An 8,886-nucleotide genomic window follows, 5' to 3' on the forward strand; every position below is an offset into this window, starting at 1 on the left:
CTTAATATGTCTTGCTTTAGCAACATCATCCTTAATTAAACTCCTTAATTAAACTCCTAAGGACCCACCAAGATATGACCTAGGGTTAGATAGGTCATCAAAATTTTACTTCCCTGTCTCAGATAAACATCCTTAGCATGCCTTTTGAGCTTCAAGTGATGGAATGAGAAGACTCGCCAGGTATGCTTTTATGGTTTTCAGCGTTGTCTTTCTTGTACTTTCATACTGTGATTTTATACCTGCAAACTTGCATGTCACCTTGCATGAAAACTAAAACTATCAGGATAGCCACAAAATAAAAACCAAAACCAAAACTAAAATAAACCAAGATAAAAATCACCGCCACAACATTCAAAAATATAAAACAACTCAAAATTTAATCACAAACATCACACAAAACTATGAATTGCAACTAAATTAAGATATCTCTCTCGGATGATCGAGAATTTCTTGGAGGAAGTAACCTACAGTTGCTAATGAGGCTTCCCACGATCTAAATGAAATTATGGCACTCATTAAGTTGAGTTTAGTAAGTTCATTTGGACTAAGTGAATCCAATAGAAAAAAGTGGTGTCGGAACGAGTGAATCCTAGGATCTTAACTTGTGTCGCTCTAATCAACTTTAACATGCCCCCATAAAATTTAAAGAACTTCAACCATAGGGCCACGTGATTTGACATTATAACTTGACACACTAGAAAACTCAAACTTGTCGCGGCAAGGAGCTTGGAGCTAGCATGGTGGGCAGCACGGCCATCTTCAACAGTAAAATCTGTCTTCCCCAACTAAACCAATGTTCCTTCCTTAGACTTAAACAACAAAGCCATAGAACTTTGAGGTTGCTTGCTTATGCAATGTAAATCTCCACCTTATCTTTAGGCCTTCGTATAGCCCGACTATATAATATAAGCCCTAACTCGTCTTAGGATTCCGAGGCTGTCGTTCGTCACGTCGTCACGACCTAAACCCTCACATCTTCTAGGCTATTTGCGTGATAGTTTCACACGAATGTAAGCTCTAACTACTAAAATTGAGAGGATGAAATACCTAAATATTTCTCCTCAAAACTGAAGCAAAACATTAGGATAACTTGGGAAGTCACCGGGGTTCTCCTCTGGATCCATGACATCCCCTAGTTCTTCCTCCTTTGAACTCTACCAAAAAATGTTCCAAATTTGAACCAATCCCCTTTCACATGTCTGATCTCGTTGAGCAGTCCTATCCTTTTGAAGTCCTTGAGGATAATATTTCCTAATTTTTATCGAAAGTTTTCTTAGGTGCCTTTGGTCATTTAAGATGTAATTAATTATTGAGGCTTGCCCTTATAGGAAACTTCTCCAAACCCAGTTTAATATAAACCCTATTTAATTCTTCGTATTAAATAGGAGAAATTATCGGCAAATAAAATGATTTCACAGAACAAACGAACGTCATGTATTCCTTAGTTTATTTGATCGAGCCTCATCTTCAATTCTTGTGTTTATCCTTCGGGATAGATACAGGATTTGAGGTATAACGCTCTTTCATTTAAAGTATAAAAAATATGGGGTCAGTTTGATTTCATATTTTTCTAAAACTAAACATATATGTAAATTAAAATGTCCTTCCGAAGTGGGCGACAGGATTTTGATTTCGGTGACCAACAACTTCTTATGGGCAACTCCCCCCACAAAAAATAGCACCGACAGTTACCCTTAGGAAGCTTTCAGAAGACTTTATAGATATGTAGAGGAGTTTCCTTTCCAAAGGAGTAAGAGTTGGAGATGTTTGGAAATTTCTTATATCTGATCATCTTATGGATGTAGGAAATAGTGTTTATAACCACCTTTTCAGTTGTGTAAATAGTGTTTTCAAATTTGGCTTTATTTCTGTTCATCCAAATAAACCATGCCACAATGAAAGGGATAGGAGTACAGTTTATCTGATGTCAGCTCTACCAGCAAGTAAAAATATTTTCCAAAGTGAGATGGAAGGCTTCAATATTTAGATGTTGTAAAACCTAGTTCCAGACTCCCTATGCAAAGGTACATTAAAAAAATAGATGGGTTATAGATTCCACCTCTTAGAGACACAACCCACGTCTGGAAGGCCCTCTCAGACCTTTTAACTTGAGTATATCATCATTAGGGAGCAATTTTTAGAAAATCCTCCAGCTGAAGAATGTCATAGATGGGGATAGAAATTTATTCCAGACAATTCCACCCCCTCTCCCAACCATATAATCCGGAGTAGATAGATTTTGTAAGTCTCTGATCAGAATAAGATTGCCAAACAAGTTTATCATCCCAATATATATATATATATATATATGTGTGTGTGTGTGTGGTGTGTGTGTGTGTGTGTGTGTGTGTGTGAGTGTGTGTGTAGGACTGACACACACACATATATACATATAGCTAAATATCATGTTACATAGCATGAACATAAGGAAAAGCCAAACTATCTCCATGGAGTAGAAAAGAGACATGAGAAAAAGTAGAGTTCCCAACAAAAGTATGTTCAGTGTTCCTCCCCAAGGAAGCCAACAAATTGACAGGACTATTACCCTCTCTAGAAATGTGTTTAAACTCCACCCTGCAGCTATTTATAAAATTCTTTATTTTGTTTTTCCACTTGAGAAAATTCCAAGGAGGAGCTTCATCATTCATCAAGATTTTGATGCAGATAAGGGAATTAGATTCAATAATCAATTGACCCATTTGACATTGATGAGCAATTCTGATAGCTCAGTAAATAGCTATAATTTTTACCTCCAATGCATCAACAGCCCAAGTGGGAGAGGTAAAATATAAAAGACATTTCCCCTATGAGTTCCTAAAGATTCCCCCAACATCTGCAGCACCTCTAGAGTAACTACCATCATTATTAACCTTCAACCAGCCAAGGGTAGGAGGATTCCAAAAAATTAAAGTGGGCTTGAAATTTTGCTGGTTTCTTATGCTAAGCATCCAGGTCTTAAATAGATTGGGAAATTGATGATATTGAATAAGCTTCTGGATATAAGAGGTGCAATTGAAGATCACAGAACTGACCCTAGAAAGATGCTCCTCATACATATCTTGATTTCTACACATCCATATGAACCATGCAACCAGACAGATAAGAAACAATAAATTAGCTTTATTCCAATCCTCTCAACACATGTTGAATTTAAACTAGCTCATAGTAATAGTATCAATCCTGAGTTGTGCAAGAAAGCCCGAACAAACTCTTTGAGAGAAGGCACAAGTAAAAAATAGATGTTCTAAATTTTCTTCTTCAACATTGCAAAGATAACAGTTGGAGGGACCCCTCAATCCGTTCATTTTTAAGATGTCACTGGTGGGGAGCAAGGAATATTAAATTCTCCAAAGAAAAATGACATGGAAGGTGTTAAAAGCTTTCCCCAAATGATTTTTCCCCAAGCCACATGATTCTAATGGAAAAACTTCTAGTAAATGTATGCAACCAATTTCTGTTAGGAAGCTTTTTTGGTAATAATTTTATCCTTCTGATTAGTAGAAAAAGTAGTGTCCTTTATTTAACCTGCTCCCTAGAGAATACAGTGTTTAGGATTTTGTAGTTCCACTGTTCCTCAGACCAAAAATCTTTGACATGGTTGTGGTCATTAGGTTTGGGAATAGTGCATACAAGCTTCTCCTCATTACACACCCAATGTTCCAACCAAATATTGATTTCACCCTCTCCTAACTCCCAAATAAATAGCTCTTCAGCCTAATTTTTGATACTCAACATCTTGGACCAAATTTTGGAATCCCACAATTTCTTAGTAACAAGACTTGGATGCACAAACTTCCAGTACGCCCCCATCATATATTTAGCCCAAAAAATACCTTGGGCCTTGAATTTGATCCATAACTTGCATAAGTTAATGAAGCTTAAGTGTTGAAAATTCGTGAAGCCCAAACCTCCAGCCTTAAAATGTTTACAAACTTTCTAGCAAGATAGCCCATAGGAATTTATTAAAAATTCTACCAGTGGAACTGTTTCTTCTGCCCAGTCCATAGGAATTTATTAAAAATTCTACCAAGGAGCACTTAAGTTCCTTTTTTCATTGTATGCACTTGTGTACCCTTCTTCATAGTAAACATCTGACGGACATATGCATGGCAGTTAGAATGCTTTTTAGTAAAGTAATTTTCCCCCCATTTAAAAGAAAAGAGTTTGTCCAACAATTAAACTAGGCCTTAAACTGATCATTAACTACATGTAATTGAGTTTGCTTGGTTCTGCTTTTGATTAATTGGACTCCAAGATACTTAATAAGAAGAGAAGCAATACTAAATCCAGTATATTATGATATCCAGTGTTTGATCTAAGAGTTTGCTTTAGCACTAACATAAAATTGACATTTCTACTGGTTTAGATCCATACTTGAAGCTTGTTGAAAGTGCTTAAGGCCTTTATATATTGTCTTAACAACATTTTTGGATTCATTAGAGAAGATTATTATATCATCAGCATAGGCTAGATAGCTTATGTTTATATTAGATCTATGTTGATAGACCAATTGAGGTAAGAAGCAAACATCTTATTTAGTAACCTTAAAAAATTGTCCAAGGCTAAAATAAAGATAGTATGAGACAAAGGGTCTCCTTGTTTAATTCCCCAAGATGCAGTGAAGAACCCATGAGATTTGCCATTGATCAGGACAGAATGAGATTTGCATTTCAACCATCTTCCAATTAGATTAATGAAATCCACAGTGAAGCCCCTAGCAAATAAAGCCTCCAAAATGAATTCCCATTTAATAGTATCATAGGCCTACTTTATATCAAGATTTAAAATGGCATTAACCCCTCTGTATTTTCTTTCAAAGTCCAGGAAAAGCTCCTGAGCCAGCAAATTATTATCTGTAATATTTTTGCCTTTGACAAACACAACCTGATTAGAACATATGAGATTTTGGAGATATGGTTCAAGCCTTTAAAATATAATCTTACTGATCAGTTTGGAGATAACATTAGATAAGTTGATGGGCCTGAAGTCTCCCCAACTTTTCATATTATGATTTTTTGGTATCAACGTGATAGTGGAAGTAGTGAAATACCTGGGAAGATCAACCCCATTGAAAAAGTTCTGAACAGCTTGAATGACATCTTTATTGGTTTTAGACCAAGTAACTTTATAGAAGGTGGAGGTAAATCCATCTGGCCCAGCAGAATTCTGCCCATCAATTGAGTCTAAAGCCACTTTACTTTAATCATCCAAAGATATGTGAGTCATATTTATGCTTTGTACATATTTCTGACAATCGGAGAAGAGAGCAATTTCAATTGTAGCTCTAACTGTTTGCCTGCTTGTGAATAGATTCTAGAAATAATTAACAACATCTTGAGTAATTTCCTCATCAGAGGTGAGATTGGAAATAATTAACAACATTGTCGGCACTATTTTTGGTGTGAGGTTTGCCCGTAAGAAGTTTGACCAATAGAATTGTTGATAGAAAGAATCATATTGCATTTCTTTCTAAAATTAATACATGCATGATAAAAACTTGTATTTTTGTCTCCCTCGGTGAACTTAGAGCTAGCTGCCTTTTTGTTAAAAAAACTCTCATGATAGTTGATTTGGGAAAGAAATTTCTCATTTACTTGATATACCTCAGCTTCAGTGTTTAGGCCCATTTGAAAACCAGCTTTTAATCTGTAAACCTTCTTTTAAACATCTATAAGTTTCTCATGAACATTCCCAAACTTCTCCTAATTTCACCTTTTAAGATGCACAACTATATTCTTTTACAATTTCCAAAGATTAACCCATGGATTAACATTAGGTTCAGAGATCCATGCCTTTTCAATTTCCTGAAGGAACTCAGGGTGTCAAGTCCACGTGTTATGAAATATAAAGGGGGTACCTAAAGGGTTGGAGGAGTTTTGGATGGAGCAAAGTAGGGGTATGTGATCAGATCCAGCCACAGTAAGGTGTGAGAAAATAGTATAAGGAAATGTTTGGAGCCGCTTAGAATTGACCAGCATTCTATCCAGCCTCTCCCACAAGGTGCCCCTCCTCCATGTAAATTGAGGAACTTGAAAGCCCAGATCAAAACGTGTGGCATTGTGGATGAAATCATTGAACCTGACAATGCTGAAGGCAGAGGAGCATTACCCCTTTTTTTCTTAGTAGGAGAAGTAATAAAATTAAAGTTTCCTCCCAAAATCTAGAAGGAATCAATAAACTGACCCAGATGTAGTAAATCCTGCCATAGGGTCTGCTGTTGACTGGCTAAGCTGTTGGCATATATAAAAGTAGCATACCTCGCATGAGCTCCAATAGAAAACTGGATATGTAGGAATTGTGAGTGATTAAGTAACATAGACCACTGTAGCTCAGATCTTGCAAAAATCCATATTTAATTATTCAAGTTAGCAAAATGAATAAACTTAGGAAACCTTTTAACAATGTTTTGAGGTTATTTGGTGACCAGGGCTCTAGAAGAGCAAAGCACCAAATTTTATAATTTCTGATGAGATATTTTAGTCTCTTGAGTGAGGAGGGGTGGGCCACTCCTCTTATATTCCAAAATAGAAAATTGATCATTGAGAAAAGGTTTTTCCCCTTCCCTTTAGTTCTATGATGAGGCTGAAATTATGGAATTATGGAAGGACCATCCAAGTATTATACTTCCAGGTGTTGTTTTAACTCCAGCCTCCCTTTCTTCTTCCTATTACTCTTTTTAATTGGCCATTCATCAATTAACACATCAGTGAGACTGTTAAGTGTTGGGTCATCAATCTTATGTGCTTTGATATCTAATAATCTTTCTTCATGTATAATACCCTCCAAATGTCTCTTTTTAGCAGGAGAACAATTAACTATCAATGAAGTAGTGTCTTCCAGCTCAGCAACAACTATTGTAGTGTTGTTCAACTCAAATTTATGGTGAGTAGCATTATCAATATCTGAAGCTTTCTCACCTGAAACCCTCCCCCCCATTTTCAGCTGTCTCTAACTGACTAGCTGCAACTACCTTCTCCTTATTCCTTTCAGAATTCTTCTTTTTGTTGGTGGATGAGGTCTGTAACACTTTTCTAAATTATGTCCAAACATTCTACAATGAGGATAATATAGAGGACTTTGATCTACCATTATGCTCTATGAGAAACCTTTCTCTTTAGATCTAATCCAGACCCTCTCAACATCAGGAAGTGTTATATCTCTTTCAACTAGAGCTCTAGCCCTTGCAGATCTAGCCATATTGTAAGTTGGAGCATCTACCTTCAAAGGATAACCAAGAGCTCGATTGATGTTAAAGAGAAAATTTTGATGATAGTACTGAATTGGAAGATTAACTAATTTAAACCACATAGGGACAATTGGAGGATTATTGTAAGGATTAAATCAAGGAGTCCACTTTACCAGTTTCATAGGAGTCCTAGCGATCAACATGGACTGTGTAACAAACACTCTTGCATAATCATCTTCTGTAGATAATTTAATTAAAAAATGTCTACCATCCATTAAGCCCATTTTCCAGGAACCATTTAGCTCAAGATCTTCAAAGTATTTCCTTACAAAATCCATCTTAGGATGTCCATACTAAAATTTGCCAATTAAAGTAAACTTAATAGATTGATTGAGGGATTGAATTTCCTTTGTGGAAAATAGGATGGCTGACTCTCCATCCTTCAGCCCTAAAGGGTTAATACAAAGACAAACCCCCTTTCTTGCAGCAGCATCATGAAGGGCTTGTGGAAACACCAAGTGATCAAACGACAAAGGTATATCATTCCCACTACCAACTACACCTGCATATGTAGCCTTAGTCCACTGGGCATTGGTTTCAACATCAATAGGTTGACCAGGTTTGACCATGGTTGACTAATTCAGCTATAAGGTTGAGCAATATGTCTTATTTGACCATGTCCTGATCGATTTAGTCATTGGGTCACTGGTTTTAGTGATATGGTTTAAGTTTGACCAATGGTTGACCAAGGTTGACCAGGATGGCCAAATTGCACATTTGGTGATGTCTTGACCATATGGTAATCATTTAGGTTTGTGGATAACTAAATGCTTAATGTGGTGACCATGAGGTTCAAAATTGACCATTTTGACAAATATTTCATCAATGGGGTCCAGGGTTGACAAAATGGCCCAATTTGACCAATCTGTTGTTTTGGATTGATGAAATGGCCACTTTGACCAATTTGGTGTTTTGGGTTGACCAACTAGTCCAAATTGACCAAACTTGACTAGTTTGACCAAAATTGACCAATGTGATCAATTGAGTGTTAGTATTGACCTTGTGGTCAATGTGATGTCCATTAAGTCAAGGATTGATTAAATTAGGGTTTGTCATTGGTGATCTGATCATTTTGGGGTGTCGTCATGGTTAAATCCCAAAATGGTTATTCTGGGAGTTAATCCAATTTTTTTTGGGGTTTTGGAGTTCCTAGATAAGTTTAAAGGAGCTAATGTTGGTAGACCCTTTTCCTTAGTGATCATGATGATCATTGTTAGAATTCTTAGCTAGAGGTTTAGTCAATACATGTCCGATCTATGAGTGTCATTATAGGTTCCTCACAAAAGTGAGGCCAACAAATGGGCTCCCAATATGTTTGGAAAATTTGACATAGTATGTGACAACAACTTTATATATGCTTAAAAATATAAGTATTTAATACTGCTGCTAAAAGATTTAATTCCTCAGCAACTGCTCCAAAACATAATAACAATTATAAATTCGATAAAGATGGATGCATAAAATATTCAACGCAAATATATGTATCGCTCAAGTAATATAGCGATCTAATGGATTCCTAGATACGATCCCACAGGGAGTAATATTAGAACTACGAACTAAGATATTAGAAAAAAACAATACTCAATTGCAACAATAGAATTTAATTTGCTTATTTGTCACTAATAGACAATTGAAATAAA

The sequence above is a fragment of the Phalaenopsis equestris genome, unplaced genomic scaffold (genome assembly GCF_001263595.1).
Source record: "Phalaenopsis equestris unplaced genomic scaffold, ASM126359v1 Scaffold233875, whole genome shotgun sequence".
Taxonomy (NCBI): Eukaryota; Viridiplantae; Streptophyta; class Magnoliopsida; order Asparagales; family Orchidaceae; genus Phalaenopsis; species Phalaenopsis equestris.